This window comes from Corvus kubaryi, unplaced genomic scaffold, assembly GCF_017639235.1.
Source record: "Corvus kubaryi isolate FWS band 111438036 unplaced genomic scaffold, C.kubaryi_AGA036_p1.0 133, whole genome shotgun sequence".
Taxonomy (NCBI): domain Eukaryota; kingdom Metazoa; phylum Chordata; class Aves; order Passeriformes; family Corvidae; genus Corvus; species Corvus kubaryi.
The window spans coordinates 39,028,500-39,045,038 of record NW_024580667.1 but is presented as its reverse complement, the minus strand read 5'-3'; the positions used below and the strand labels follow the sequence as shown (position 1 = coordinate 39,045,038).

The following is a 16,539-nucleotide window of genomic DNA, read 5'->3' as shown; positions in this document are numbered from 1 at the left end:
CCAGAATTTTGCTTACTGAGCAACACTGGGGTTTTTTTCTGCATTGAAACAAACTTTATTCTGCTAATGAATAGAAGACAATTTCTTTGTTTTGATTAACTCAGTTGTTGCCTTAATAAAGATTTAAAAGCAATTCTGCTGACATATACATAAATTCAGAGAATTATACTCAAAACCAATTTTGATACAACAAGAACCAAATTTAAAAATATTTTGTGTCTTTTCCTAAATAAGATATACTAATTTAATTAAGTTCTCCTAGGTTTCAGTTTCTATTTCTTTTAACAAATTGAAAATGTATATGCTACTTCTACTGCAAAGCATAATACTTACAAACAATTAACAACAACAGTAGTGTTACTTCTTCCACTACTCCTACTCTTCCTAGTTATATGCAAGCTCCATAAGAGCTTTTATCCTTTTATTTGGGATTTCCAGTTGACATGTTACCAGTCCAATTAGAAACATTTTGCTAGATTCAGTTTTGAATTTTGTCATAGTTTTGAGTTTTGTTATTGTGATTGTAATTATGTAAATAATATCATATTCAAGAATACCAGGTATATGAGAAAATGTCAGTATTACTAGGAAAAGGTAGTGTGGGGTAAATAATGAAATGTGTTTCATGTTCATGTGATCTTGCTCTGTCTGCATCTGGAGAGCATATAAATTATCACCAAAAGTAATACAGAATTGGGTAATAGATTTTCTGTTCATCAAATGGGAAAAATGTAAAGGAAGGGTGTAGATTGAGATAATTTTAAGACCAGTTAAAATTAGGTGAGACATATAAGTTTATCATAAGGAGATTAGATAATGAAGAGGTAAAAACACATGGTTATACTCCAAAGTATGAAAGTATAACTTTTTAATTCAGTTCCAGTGACATTTTACAAGGAAGTGGTAAATATGGTGTGCAGTTCTTGTGGCTTAACATTAGAGAAAGTTTCTACAGATTGTAAAACTCAAATGTTCAGGAAAATAAGAACCTACCAAATAAGACAAATCAGAAAGTTTAGCAGAGAAATGTAAAATCTTAGGAGACATATTTTTTTTTTCATCTCTATAAATATGCGAAGAATTAATAACTATCAGCACTGACGCAAGAAGAAATAGGTATAAATTAATCAGGCTGTGACAGGTCAGTTGGAAACCCCAGAAAATTTACAATATATTCTTCCATGGTAAGAAGTCAGGAAAACTAAAGTGTAACATAGGAGACGTTAAATTTATACCAGCATTAGTAATACAATCAGCAGAGCCAGTTAAAGAGATGATTCCCTTCAGATATGTTTTTTTCTGAAACTTGTATTTCTTTCCATTTTTCAGGCTTAATTACTTCATACATTAAATTACCACTTTACTTGTCTCAAACCAAGTTATTTGTTATTTTACCTCAGCAATTTATTGAGCTACTTTAATGGTAATAGAACACGGTTAAATAAACCTCTTAATCTCAAATGAAGTAAAGTGTATAGAATATGCGTCTTTAAAGTATATAGGCATAGCTGTCAGACACCTAGATTGAATCATTCATGTATATATTTTATTCCTTACATGTGTAAAAGTTTGCAGTAGCAAAATCTTCAGTGGCTTTTAAATTCTTTTTTTAATGCATTAGTGGCAAAGAGTTAAAAAGGAGAAGCAGTTGATAATAAAGAAGAAAGAATAAAGAATAAAATACATAGTATGCCAAATACAGTTCAGTCCCTACTTGGCTCAGTCCTTTTCACTCAAAAGACTGCTCTCATATGTGAGTACAAAGATTATTCTGCTGAGAGTTTTTTCCATCTTTCTCATTCAAACAGGGATGCAAATAATTCTGCATTTTTTCCTGTTTCGTTTTTTTTCTTGAGAGATTTGAAATAGTGACATGTTTTTACTGCAGTGAGAATGAGCATTACAAGATGATCTGGTCAGTCACAAATTGCTTAGCTATATGTATTTAAAAAAAAAATAATTGAAGCAGGACAAGTGCCTGCCTCATAAAACACATGTATTCTGCAGAATTTTTGTGCATGTATATATGTATATAGGCTCCACTGTCTCATTACCTTAGAAAATAATGCACCAGCTAACAATATGTGTCTTCCAGTTTAATGAGCCTGCAACTCACATGCCATATACATCCTGGTCTGCACAAGCGAGATCATCACTAGCAGGACCAGGATTTTGATACTTCCCCTTTGTTCAGCACATCTGGAGTGATCCAGATTTGTGTTCCCCATGGAGAAAAGCACTTTTATGTGCTAAAATAAGTCAAGTGGAGGTCATCAGGATAGTCATGGTTGGAGCACATTCTATAACCAGAAGCTGAGGGATCAGCCCTCAGCCTTGCCTCCGGATTCTTGGCTACTGTCTACAATTACCTCATCAGAGGACATAGAGAAGATGAAGTCAGACTCTTTTCAAAGTTTCACTGAGATAGGCTAAGTGTTAACACACACAACATAGAATATGGGACAGATACAAGAAAAATATGAACAATTTTTTCCCTTTTTTTCTAATGAGGACAGTCATATTCTGGAACAGGTAGCCCCAAGTGGCCCTGAGCAATCTCATCTGACCAGAACTGCTTTGAGTAGTGGATTGTTCTAACTGACTTGTGAAGATCCCATCCAATCTATTTTTTTCTATTTTCATGATTCATATTAAAAGTGCCAAAACTTTGGGTATCTTTTGTCTAAATTTATAACATTTTAAAGAAACAGTGTATGAGAAGAAATCATGTAAATATGTAGTTTTCCTTTTCAAATATTCTTTTTATCATTCATTTTTGTTTTGACATATAACTTTTAGGCAATTTTTTATCCTGAATAAATGTTATTACTTGTGTACTCTTAAAAGTATCTCAGCATGGTGTATTTCTACTACTTATTATGCATGACACCATTTATTTTTAAGAAAATACTTATCTTCTTTTGCTAAAATTAATACTTTTAGTTCTTTAGCAGACTTTTTATGATTCTCTCTGAGTGATCAGCATTGCAACTTCCTTACAGGGAGCTTCTACATGGAGTAGATCTTTGCCAAACAGGACATAATCCCCAAATTTTGTTTTTTTTCTAGATATCTGAAGCTGTCAAATGGTCTGAGGAACTGACAGATAATCTACTGGTTTCATGTTACACTCAGTTTGGGAAATAAGGATAACATAATCTAATTTGTGCTTATCTGCTTTCAACTGTGATTTGTTCGCAATTTTTTTTCCCTTTGGTAAAGCAATTGGTCATGTTTATCTACACAGATAATTCATTACTGCAGTATCAGAACAACTCTCATCAATCACTCCTTCACATTCTGCAATTCCCTGGTCACAATATTAAGAAATCCTTTGGCAAATTTATGGAGTCATTAATTTGAAGTGACCCCTTTGGTTTTAATAAGGTTGAATGAAAGGTACCAGAGCCAAATGTAGAACACTGACCTTGATGTTTCATATACAGACACACAGAGAAAAAATTGACAATGTATTTACTGTCAGAGTTTCTGGTAGACGTTGGAAATCACTGATGTGTGTTTATCCAAGGTGGACTTGGGCCCAAAGTTCATAATGTAAGTAAAAATCCCCAAATTTCTAAGGTCTCAGATACTGGTGGGAGTTTTAACAAAGAAAAATTTATTACCTAAACTGCTACATAGTTTCTTAATTTTCAGACTAAACTTCCCTTGCTTATAAATAGCATATATAGATACAAGGATTAATTGCATTCAAAACACTATAGTTCTAGTTATCTCATTGGGGTGACTCTGAAAACATCTATAAAGTTTAGAACAGGACTCATAGTGTGATCCACTGCATTTTATGCAAAATTACACTTGTCTCTGGGAGGCTGCTTTTTTATCAGTTGCAGAGTTCTTAAATATTAATATGAATATATTAACTTCAGCACAAAAAGGAGTAATGTAAGCAGGAAATTAAAACTGTCAAAAAAGAAAAGTCTGTAATCTAAGAAGAATGATGTTTGCAACTTAATTAAGCAAAGGAGGTTTTCAGATTCACAGAATATTTTGGCTTAGAAGGGATTTGTTTTGTTTGGGTTTTTTTTTCCATTAAGAAATACATAATTTTTTTTAGGAAGTCACATAGGGTTATCATATTAACAGTCTTACATAATTTAACTGCATAAAACCATTGCCATTAGTCATTGTGTATGTCTTTTCCATATCTAGGAATGTCATTCAGCTGTATAATACTTGGAGAATTGTTTCACACTCTAGTTCTTAGAAAATTTTTTTTTTTTTTTAAGAATTGTTGTTTTTGAAACATTTTGGAGAGAAAAGTGGGAAAATAAATGCTGAAGAAGAATTAAAGGGATATTATTCTAAAGAAACTGGAAACCTGCCAGTAGTAATGAATAGCTTCAGAATACTGAAAATTAAAGGGAATTTATATGATTTTTTTGAGGTGTATGCTGTGTGCCAAAAGATACATCACCAAATTCCATCTGTAAAATAAAGCCACTGTATTATTTTTCCATACCTCTTTTGATCACACAACTAGGATCTCATTAATCTAGTGGATTAAACTTTAGCTGTAGCTGACCAGCCTTCTCAAAAATAAGGAAAAGAAAGGGAAAACATTCATTAGGAGGATGATAGTTTGATACAGCTACATGTATACAAAGTCCCTAGGACATTTTTACTGGTATCTTGACTTTGCCTGTCCTTTACTCACACACTCCAGAAACTTACATACGTTGTATTAGGACTGGGGATGATGTTCATTAGAAAGACATAGAGCTTTCCTTATATCCTCTCAGATTTCCTTTAAGTTAGGAAAGCTCTCCACAAAAGTTATGCTTTGCCTTCACATCATCAAATCAGCACTTTCACGGTGACCTACCAGTTAAGTAAAAAAATGTAATAGCTTGTGTAAAGTAGTGGTTTCATGTACTGCATTCAACTGCAGAAATAAAAGAATTATCCCCTCTCAACTCTCAAAAAAATTCAATGGTGCTTTAATAGTATTTGACCTTTCAGGAAAAGATACAGTCCACTTCTCTGCTGGATGCTAGACTCAGTGACACAGAAGATACCTGCCAGACTTCACAGTTTCCTAAGATTCATTATAACAAATGAAAAATACTGTGAAGAATAAAGCATCCTTAAGATAGATATCAAATATAGGTCTATTGAACCAAACTAACACTTGCAAAGTCCTGGTAGAATTTATAAAAAAAAAAAAAAATCAACATTATATTACTCCTGTTTCATACCCTACATAGATTCAGAAGGCATTAATTTGTTAACTTTCTGTATACAAGATGGTAGAAGCCCTTTGTGATGGAATTTGTTAGTCCAGAGGCACTAAATCAGATTGTGATCCCTATGGTCTCAATGTAAACATGAAATAATGGAAATAGGTTTAAAAATGAAAACATTTGAATTACAGTTATATATGTCTTACTAATTTGGAGTTCCTTGCTTTTATTTACTTAAATAAATCTTTCAGTTATCTCTGTAAATAATAAAATGTCAGATAATGCTTTGTGTCTTTAATTTAATTAGAGCTTCTATATGAAAAGATACTACTGTTTTGGAGACCAGTGCATTGGTCCCAGTTAACAACCATACACTGATACAGCTGCACACTCCCTCCTCCCTCCCATGGAACAGGGGAAAAATGGAAGGAGAGCCTTGCCTTGGAAGTGAGAAGTCTTGTGGATCAGGTCATGCAGGAACTCATGCCTTCTGATCAACGAATCAATACGATTACACAGAAGCTTCTTATTGTTTAAAATACCCCTGTGTTCACACATCTCACAACTCTGACATAATACCCTACTTATACACTTTGCTTACTTATACTTTTCACTTGCTTATCTTATACTACTTATACATATATACATCACTCTACTTATACCTTTTCTTACTTACACCTTTTACAACTTCTACATAACACAGTACTTATTCATTTTACTTACTTATACATAATACACTACTTATACATTTTACTTGTTTATACATACTTATACATATAAGTCTACTTATACATTTTACAAATTTTACATAATGCAGTACATATACATTTTGCAACTGCCGTGCACAAGATCTCACATTGCTTGATTGGTTTCTCTGTTTTGTCTATGAGCTCCTCACACACTCTTCTGATGATATGATTGGTTTTAATCTAGTGCAGCACAGTCCTTTTCCATCTATTCCTTGCTGTCTTGGTATTTAGTTTTCCAGCTTCTTCTTTCCCAATTTAGCACAGTTTACCTTTCAGTCCTTGATGAATTCCTGAGGGCTCTAACCGGTAGGGCTCCAGATTCAGGCAAGCAGTGCCAAGATGACAGCAGCAATAAAACCCATCCAGTGATCAGCAGCCAAGTTAGTCTAGGAAACCCAAACAACAAGACAACAAAGGACAGGAACCAACTATAAACCTACCACACCTCTCCTACTTCTCTCCTCAGACCTTCAGACTGGAGCTTAAAAACCCTCTTGAGGCTGATGTGCTGCAGCTGAAGGTGGAAAGGCCAGGTGAAGCCAGTGAGGGTAATTCCAGCCTGGTCCCACTCTGAGAGCTCTGGTAAAAATAACTAAAAATGGTTTGGCTGGGGCACACTGTCAAGGTTCAAATACTTTACAACAAGGTCAGGTGTTTCAGGTCTGCCCCCTCCCAGTCTCTTGCCCACCCCAGCCTGCTCTCTGGGGAAGTGCAGAAAAAAGAGAAAGCCTGAGTGATGTGCAAGCACTGGTGATGACACCTCTGGAATACTGCACTGAGGTCCCTAATTCAGGAAGAATTTTGTGATATGAAAGAGATACATCATAAGGCTACCCAGCTTATCAAGTGTCTAGATTGTGTGTTCTGCATCAGACAAGGAGAAGGAGCTGGGGTTGCTTAGTCTCCTGAAGAGGAGGCTAAGGGGTAATTTCACAGCAGTCTACTATTACCTGAGAGGGAGTTACAAACGTGAGAATGGCCAGATGCAGCAAAGACATATGGGCAAAAACTGTGGCTTGAAATGCTCATATGAGGCCTTAGGAAAATAATTGTATCTAAAAGGGTAGTGCAATACTTAAATGGGTTGCCCTGAACAATCCTGGGCTCTGCACCTCTGGAGGTCTACGAGACTCAGCCAAAGTCACAGCCAACCTGATCTCATGCTGGCAAACAGGTCTAATTTGGACAAAACATTAACAAAATGGCCTTTAGGAATATCTTTAAAACATTTTTTTATAACTCCCTGACTATCTGTTTCTTGGGTTTATATTATAAACATCAGGAATTGTTCATTGCTGCTGACAGCAGCTTGGAACCCCTTTGCCTAAAATTTACTTTGAAAAGAAATTACTGGTTTCTAAAGAGTAAGGTGTCTAAAGAAACATATATTTAAAACTTTCAAACCAGAGCCCTGAATGTATCTAAGCACAGTCAAGAACTGGAAATTTTATCTACCATTTCAGTTTCAGAATGTTTCAATATGTTAAAGACAAGATATGCTGTCAAGATAGTGCAGGATCACCAGTGCTGCCTGAACAGTCTGTGTTATCTGTTATGTCAATACAGAAGGCGTTTCAGTTCCTGGGACTCCTGATACAGGATCTTTCAGGAACATTAATTGAGTAAAAAATAATTTAAAAAAAATTTAAAAAACAAAAAAGAAGGAAAGATTATTCAACATCAGGTTTGTCACTGTCACATCAGTTTAAAGCTGAATTATTTTATTTCATTAACAGGAAGATAATATGAGAGGCTAATTCTTTTTATGAGTGATTTTGAATGGAATCAACTTGAATTAGAACGTGAGCTGAAATAAAAAACAACCTATAAGCAATTTTTTTTAATCCTGATCTTTTGTTTATTTGAACAGGCTGATGATCCTTAATCAAAACTTTCTTCAAATTAAAGTAACAAATTCATTCACGAATGTGTAAATGGTTTGTTTATAAGATATTTGTAAATAGCACTGAAGATCTAAGAAATCAAATATGCCACTGTTGCAATATGTTTCTCACTTTAAAGATGTATTAGGCTCTATCTTCCTATGGAAAACTATGAGGTTTATTTAAAAAAAAAAAAAAAAAAAACCCAAATATGCAATGAGGGGAAAAATGTTCAAAATGCTTCAAGCACTTTTCTGATTCACATCACTTACTTTTGTTAGTTTGAATGGATCAAATGTAGCCTTAAAAAGCAGAAGTCTTGTAGCTGTATGAGCATCTATCCTCCAACAAAGATGAGGTCTTCTGTACCCCGGGTGGATGCAGATGGCTAACATGGACAGGAGGAGATGGGGGAGGTGCAGTAGAACTGAGCCACATGCTTATTATCAGAGAGATTTGAGGGAACACAGATATAGTCCTGTTACCCTTGTTTTCTATTTACAAGCTAAGATCAATCATCTGTTTGCATACAGAAAGCTGAATGGCTATGAAAGCCATGCTGACTCCCTATAAAGAGGAAAGAGACCTCTGAGTCAGGTACTCTTAAACACTTTAAATGGTGTGAGATACCTAAATGCCCATTTTCAGATTTCTGAATTACCCAGTAATTGCAATGCTTACACTCAGCTCTGAGATCTGATTCTGTCTTCTAATGGCCAATCTTTTGCTCTCAGACTGGTGACATACAATCACAAAGCAGCATAATCTGTTAAGATGCCAAATCTGAAAAACTGATGCAGTTACCTCTTTCTAGAATTAGAGCATTTGATTGTTGAAGAAGGGGATTGAAAAAAAAAATCTGGGAATTTAGACTAGCACAGCTGCTGCTGTTGTTAGTGAGGGAAAGAACATGAAATGTAAAAGAGGATGGTGAGTTAGTTTCACTGACAGGGCATTCAAGCTGATTTCCAGTTGTTCTGCCCTGAATAAATGTACTGATACTGCAGTAAAGACTTCACAATGATTTCCATGTCTCATACTTGGCTTTGTCACCCATACACATCAGCTGAATGCTGGAAATAAAACTAATTAAAATCCTGCCCCTTTTCACAGTAAGAAAAGATTTCAAACAACCATCGCAGTCTTAAGCCAAAATAATTATAAAATGCAAATCTGTATCAGATATATTGGTGTCTTGCAATCATTAATGTTTATAGTCAATAGGAGCTTAATTTCAAAATCACAGTTTCATTTATATTAGCTGCACTTCTCAAAAAGAATATCTTTCACGTGAAAGTCCTAGCTTTCAAACTTTTCAAGCCTTGCAACCCTGACATTATCATGCTTCCTGCAGACTTCTGCTCCTGTTGTAGTAACATAGGGATGAAAAGGACTTCATGGATTACTGAGTCTCGTCCCCTGCTGTGTATATAATCCTGAGTCCACTGAAATCAGTGAGAGTTTTAGCTTTTTCTTCAATGGGAACATGATTAGGCCTAGAGTATCTCAAAAATGTTCAAATGAAAGTTGGGGTTTTTTTGCACATTTTTCCAATGACTTATTAAAGATAGTATTAAAAGGTCTTAAATTCCAAATGTAATTGGTTCAGTGTGGTTGCAATTTGTTTCTAAACTCCTTATTCTATGAAGAAAATCTGAAAATAAAGAATTTATTCTTGTTCATGTCTACCCATGAAAGGTCAAAGCACACTGAGCTTACATGTCTCAAGCAAAGGACAGGCTAGAGGCAAAGAGGCACAGTGTTTAAGCTGATTTAACTCTTCAAAACCATAATGATCCAGGGAATCGGAGTAACAACAGTTACAGATGATATTAATACGGGAAATAAATGCTTACTGCCCTTGAAGATCTGTGTTTGTCTTGCTCTGTTTCCTTAATTAGTTTAAAGATAAAAGATTAGTCCACTGGATTAATCTTCCAGATCCACATTTTCAGAGTGAAGCGGATATATATCTCAGTACTCTCTCACATCTTCGAGCTGTGTTGGGAAAGAAAGACAGCAAAGCAGAGTGAAAACATGTGCTAGCTTACAAAACCTGCTGAAACAGTTGGTATTTCCCAGTTTATTTAAAACTAAAATTTATTTGAGCTAACATCAGTTATCTAAACTTACTTGTCTGGTCAGAGGCAGTGGAATTTCCTTTATATGATTAACAGAGAGAAGTGGAACACCTTGGGAATTGAAATCAACATAAACACCTGTATTAGATTGCAAGGATTCATCCTATCAGAGAAAAAAAACAAAACAACCAAACAATCAAACAACCAAACATCCAAAACCAACAAAACCCCCAAGCATCAGATTTTAATAATAATATTTGGGGGTTTTTTAGAATGCAAAATAACCAAACTGATAAAATGTATTAGCTTATAGGGCTACTTTATAATTTTAAATTAGGCCAGTATATTTAGCACATCAACACCTTTAAAGATTTATGAAAAACCTAGTATAAATTCCAAACAAATGTGTGTCATTTTTCCACAAAACAGAAAAAAATTGTAGAAATATAACTAGTTGAGATGTCTTCTGTGGAGATGCTTACAGCTTTTTACCGGCTAGTCTCGTAGTTCAATGCTTTAGAAAGCCTCGGGCAGCCTAGAGAGGTAGCACAGGCAATCCAGCATTTCAGTAGCTCTAAAAGCGGCCAATAGTAGCTGCAAAGCTGATACCACCAGCAGAAGCGAAGAGGGAGAAATATAGTCTTTGGTTTGCCTAATTCCTGCAATTAGAAGCTTTCAAGCAGAAACAGAAACACACAGATGTTCACAGAAGGATTGCAAAGCCAAAGAGCATGGGCCCCCTCTCGGGCCCTTTCTTTTATTTGGAGAAGGGGAAAGGGGAGGACTGTGAGCGGACCCGGGCTGACCAACCAATCAGACACTGCTAAAGAGTCTGAGCTACATTTGGTTTTGCCCGAGCTTGGAACAAAGGAGTTCAGGAGCACATGGCAGAGACAAGTGTCTTGGGGAGGGGGAAGGGAAGCTTGGAACAGGCAGCAACAGTCTTCAATACTAGAACAGGTGTAGATTAATAGCCACTAATCTTCACCAGCATGAAAACTGATTTACTACAGTTTCTAAATCAGCAGTTTATGGAGGAGTGAAAGTAGCAGCTTTAAGTTAGAAGCAGACTTCAGAGAAGCGCTACCAGAATTTAATGTATAAAAAGGTTTTCCACTAATACATATTCACATTCTTCCAACCTCAGTACAAGATGGTGCTTGAATCATATGAGGTTCAGCAAACTAAATGCAATGAGACTTTCTGCATTACTGTGTTCATGTAAGACAACTGTGCGGATTTGCATCAAAACAGATAATGCAATTGTTCTTATAGTCATATGCTTCTATATAGGCTTCTCAGATTTCTAATCATTATACTGTCCTGCTTGTTCCTTGCAAATATTTTCTTGCAAATCAAGCCTTGCTGTATTTTTTTCTGCTTAGAATCCATAAACTCATAATATATTCCTTTATTCTATGAATTTTGCCTTTTGTCTAGGCATGTCCGATGACTCCAGGATTTGTGTCTCAAAGTGAATCACAGCTGAATGCTGCCTTTCCTGATCCTGGGTTTTTGCCTTTATTTTCTTTTGTTACTATAAACACTATAAAAAGTTGATGGTGCTACTCTGGGATGTCACTTTGGGATGAACCCATGAATAAAAGGAATAAGAATTTAGATATAAGTTTATCTTCTAAACTGGATGATTTCATAGTACAGTTTGGTAAGCTGTGAAAAGGGCTACTCCAGGAGCATACAACAAAATAAAAGAAAAAAAAAATCCAAACAAACACAAAGTTTAGACAGTTACTAAAACACAAAATCTCATATTTTCCCATATCCCATTACCAGTCAATTTGAAAACATTGATGGAACTAATGCAAAGGTTTTCTGATTTCTAGAGCTGGATGAGACTTGCTGCATGAACCATTTGTCTGTTCACAGGTCATTTCAAAATCTTGCTTCAAATCAATAACACGTAACATAAAATCCACAATTCAAATTTATACCTCTTAATACCTATGGATACCCATACAAAACAATCGATTTTTTATATTTTGGGTTTCATTTAAACATCTGCTGTATAGATGAATATGAGGAGAACAAGATAAAAATCATAAACTACTTATCTGAAGTTCCAGTTAATAACACATCTATGCCTAGGTCATTTTGAGGAAAATATTCTGTTGTTTCTCTTCCACAACACTGTTTCTCTTCCACTCTTCCACAACACTCCTGGAGGCAAAGATGAACCAAACAACACTGAAAATAAAATTGCACATCTATATATCACAGGAAGAAAACAAAACTGATTAGAACCAGGAACTGACATTCATTAAAGACTAGTATATGAAAGATAGCAGTTTATAAAAGCCTTCCTTTTGCGCTGCGATTTGACTGCCACACAATCTGAGTTCCTAGCTACTATTGCCCTTCATATGTGACATTAAAAGAATTTTTTAAAGTATTTCTGAACTACAACACTAAGATGTGAATTGGAAGCAGATTACACTGAAGAAGTTTTATGTAAATCTATGGTTTTGTGTCTCCTAATTGCATTTTCATTTATAACCTTTTTCTGAAGACATTGGATCTGATGGCAATAGTTTTACACCTTTAGACTCCTAACTTTTTAACATTTTTGGATGTTTTTTGTGTAGCATGTGTTTTCTCCTATAGTCGTTTTAGACAAGTGGATACTGGTCTAAACTGTATTTTGTCTTGTTCAGAGGTATATAACACTACACTCTATACAGACAAAGAGCCATCCTGTAAATGGATCATACTGAAAGATAGTGAAATTTGGGCAGCAGGGACATGAAAACAGCCCCAGCTGGGTGTTACAATCTACACGTCCCAGTGGATACACAGGCTCTCCTTAAACCCCTTCAGGAGACTCAGATCTGAAAACAAAAGGGATTAGCAGAAGATAGAACTATCTTCAAGCCACTTAAGATAGCTAATCTTAAACCCTTCAAGTCTAGTTATCTGTATGTCTTCTAGAAACCTCTTAAAATGTAAGCAAATTAGCCTTTTTTTTTCTTTAAATGCAGACTTTATTTCCACCAGCTCCCTTTATTTATTTCTCTCTCTGCACCCGCATAATAGCCTGTAATAACTTATTAATTAGAACACCCAAAATGATGTTAGAATTAAGCACTGTTCCTATAAGAGAAAAACATATTTATATACTTACATATGTTTTTTTATTTAATAGTGCTGCCTGAAATACTTCTCAGTAAAGAGCTCAAGGCAGGTTTTACAAATCTCACGCCATAGTACAATATGGATCCTGAAATTAGGCATGATAAGTCTAAGTTGAACTTTACCAGCGCCTTCTTCATGTAAGAATTAGGAAATTTGCTCACACCTGGTCTGTTCCATCTTTCTGAATTTCCATTGGGAATTTTGTAGTTCAAAACTTCTAGGTATTACCCATAGGGGTTTGTAGCTGAAACTCTGACTCAGTGTCTGTTTCTTTATTTCTATTTTCTGTCATAGTATATTAATTTTGGGAACATGTATTTATATTCAAGTCTCATTTTTCTTTCCATTAAAAATATTTAAACATGCAATATTGTAAGTTTCTGAAAGTTGCTCCAGAAGTTTCTGCATTGATTAAGGAAAAGGGAAAATTTTATTTCAAAAAGCATACATAATTTGACCCATTACTTGACATTTGTTTTCTCTCAGCAAGTCGTTTCAAATTATGTAAAGCAGCTCAAAGGAAAAACAGTAATAAGATAATAAATTCATTCAGGTATATTTAATTCTTTCTGATACAGTGTCAGAGTAATTCAATAAAAAATATTCGTGGTCTAATTAGAGAGTTTTCATGATTGACACAAATCCATATGTTCACTTTGAAATATAACACCTTTATTTGAGTAAAGTAGAACAAAATGTAAAGCACTCAAATATACGTAAATCCCAGAGTTAAAAAAGAATTAAGTACCACTTACAACTCCCATGATAAATTACAATTTTACCATGATGTAGGAAGTTTTCACTTTCCATAGATCAAAATTTGTATTTTTCATATTTTTGGAGAGGGAACTAGTTGGTTCCTTCAAGCATTACTGACTTTTTTTTTGCTGTCTAATTGTATTGAATCAACATTGCAATGTTGATTCAATGTCTTTAACACAAATCTTTCTCACTACTTTTCTTTTTTTTGTAAGTAGTAGGTTCTCTAAGTGTTGCCGTTCTAATGTGAACACTATCAGGAGATTGCTTCATGTCTCCCTTTTTTTTTGTTAGAGGATGTCTTACGTTGTTTTAATGTTTTCTTCAGACCTTTATATTTTGCCTTTACAGAATCACAAAACCATTTAGATTGCAAAAGACCCTTAATATCATCAAATCCAACAATTAACCCAGCACTGACAAGTCCACCACTAAACTATGTCCCCAAGCGCCGCATCTACACATCTTTTTAATGCCTCCAGGAATGGTGACTCAATCATTTCCTTCAGCAGCCTGTTCCAATGCTTGACAAATCTTCAGTGAAAACTTATTTCCTCATATCCAGTCTAAACCTTCCTTGACACAACTTGAGCCCATTTTCTCTTGTGTTGTCTCTTCTTACCTGGGAGAAGGGACTGACCCCCACCTTGCTACAATCTCCTGTCTAATTGTTGTAGAGCAACAAGGTCCCACATGAGCCTCCTTTTCTCCAGGCTAAACAACCCCAGTTCCCTCAGCCACTCCTCACAAGACTTGTTCTCCTATCCTTTAATTAACGTTGCCGTGCTTCTTTATTATATAGGTATGCCTTAATCAGCAAAATTGTCGCAGATATTTTATAAAGGCAGCTGTTGGATGACATGATAAATAAAATTAATTATTTTGATAGATAGTGACTAAGATGAAGATTTGTTTCTTTGATGCCTGAATTTGATTTCTTTCAGAGCTCACACAGATCACCAAGAATTACTAATACCACATCTGTGGTATCTGTATTATCTTTAACCTACTGGTAGTTTGCACCAACACGTGTAAATAGCAGAGCATTGTGTGATATAGACGTATAACGAGAACCTCTGGAAGGGAACTATAGCAACCAATACTTGTGCAGAAATTAAGACACTATCACTCAGACTATTTAGCAAGTCTTGACTAGAGCCCCCAATACAGGGATATGTTGAAAATCTACACAGACCAGAAAGCATTCCTGATGGAACATCTAGATTACTTTAGAAAGTATTGTGTTAATGGAGCTGTCTTCTTTTTATGTATTGATGAGAACTCAGATTCAATTCATTGCACTTCTTTAGAAGATTCAAAGTTACTCTTCTTGCATGAAAAAATGTTTTAATCATCAAGCTGTAGGTGGGGTTAAATTTAAAATAATGTTAGCTGTTTCCAGAGTACTCAGACATACCATCTAAGGAGATACTTCAGGGATCTCAGTGCAGTTCTAAACTGATAAATGGAAAAGAACTAAGAACTCAATGTCTTCTCATTTTTTGCCCTTATTAATTGTTAGGTCACTACCGACAACTGGTTGTCTCTGAGACAAACTTATAAGGAGTGCTAGCCTTAAGCAGGGTTGATGTGAGGTAATCAATGTCATTTGGCTTCAGGGGTTCTTTTTTATTTGCTAGTACTAAGCCAGCTCAAGCACAAACAAATTATGCAACACAGACACACTGCTGCACAGAATCTGAATGAAGATTTCCACAGATAGGGAATACATTGCTGCATATAATAATCCCTTTCCACTTGGAATTTTCATCTGCAACAGAGCCCTTAACAAAACAAGTCTTATACAATTTCTGGATTTGTAGAGGTAGAAAGCGTAAGCCATAAACCAGAAAAATTAGTTACCTTGGATTACTTATTGCACTCATGGCAGCAATCCCAGTGCTACCAAAAAAAAATTCTCTGCAATAATTAAAAGGAAATTTCAATTATCTGAGATTTGACTATCTTATTTAAAATCCATGAACAACTGAGGTGTAGATACACAGAATAACCCAGGAAACTTGGTGGATGCTGAGTTAAGAGATCACAGCAAAAGGAAATACCTGATTTTTAAGAGTCCTGCTATTTGACATTGTCCTATATTACCTACCTAGGCTACTCTTGCATTCATGCTGAGGGAGGATTAAGTGCCCAAGAATGAGTCAAAACTAGCAGTTGAGTGTGAGTCACATACAATAGATTACAGAGTAAATCATAAGCTCTTCTTTCTTCAAGGTTTAATTATGTAACTGTAGGAATGCACTTATCTTCAAGCAGGATCCCCAACAGAGTTTATATAGTCTTTAGCTTCTTAGGCTCAATGGTAAAAAAGAAAGCTCTCTGAATATAAAGAAGCTGAATAAAAAAAGGTATTTGCCATTTAACATCTTGTCTTCATTTCATATGCAACTGCCTACAGGGACAATTAATCAGGATTTAAGTGTCTTATTTCTTTGCAGACCAAGTTCTTATTGTGCAATATCTGAAAAACAAGGAAGAAAATAAAGTGCAGAGATACACTATAACATCTAAAGGTCTTGAGCATTAATGTTTTAATTGTATAATAATGCTCCATGAGATGGAACAGGGTCATTTCTCTGCCACCTGTTTCAACTCCACAAAACGCAGTTCTTCAGGTGAAATAAAAGCTCTTCTGATTCCATTAAACGTTTCTGAAAAAAAAAATATATCTACATCTATATATCTATATCTG

At 35.1% G+C, this 16,539-nt stretch overlaps 1 long non-coding RNA gene across 1 annotated transcript; it reads right to left on the bottom strand.

Moving 5' to 3' along the window:
• Window positions 1-6,537: 6,537 nt before the first annotated feature.
• LOC121666899 lies at window positions 6,538-10,509 on the bottom strand. The gene is made up of 3 exons (XR_006016830.1): window positions 10,400-10,509; window positions 9,970-10,080; window positions 6,538-9,834 (listed from the first exon to the last, which is right to left on the bottom strand). It is a non-coding gene; the product is annotated as an uncharacterized LOC121666899 (long non-coding RNA).
• Between the last annotated feature and the right edge of the window lie 6,030 nt (window positions 10,510-16,539).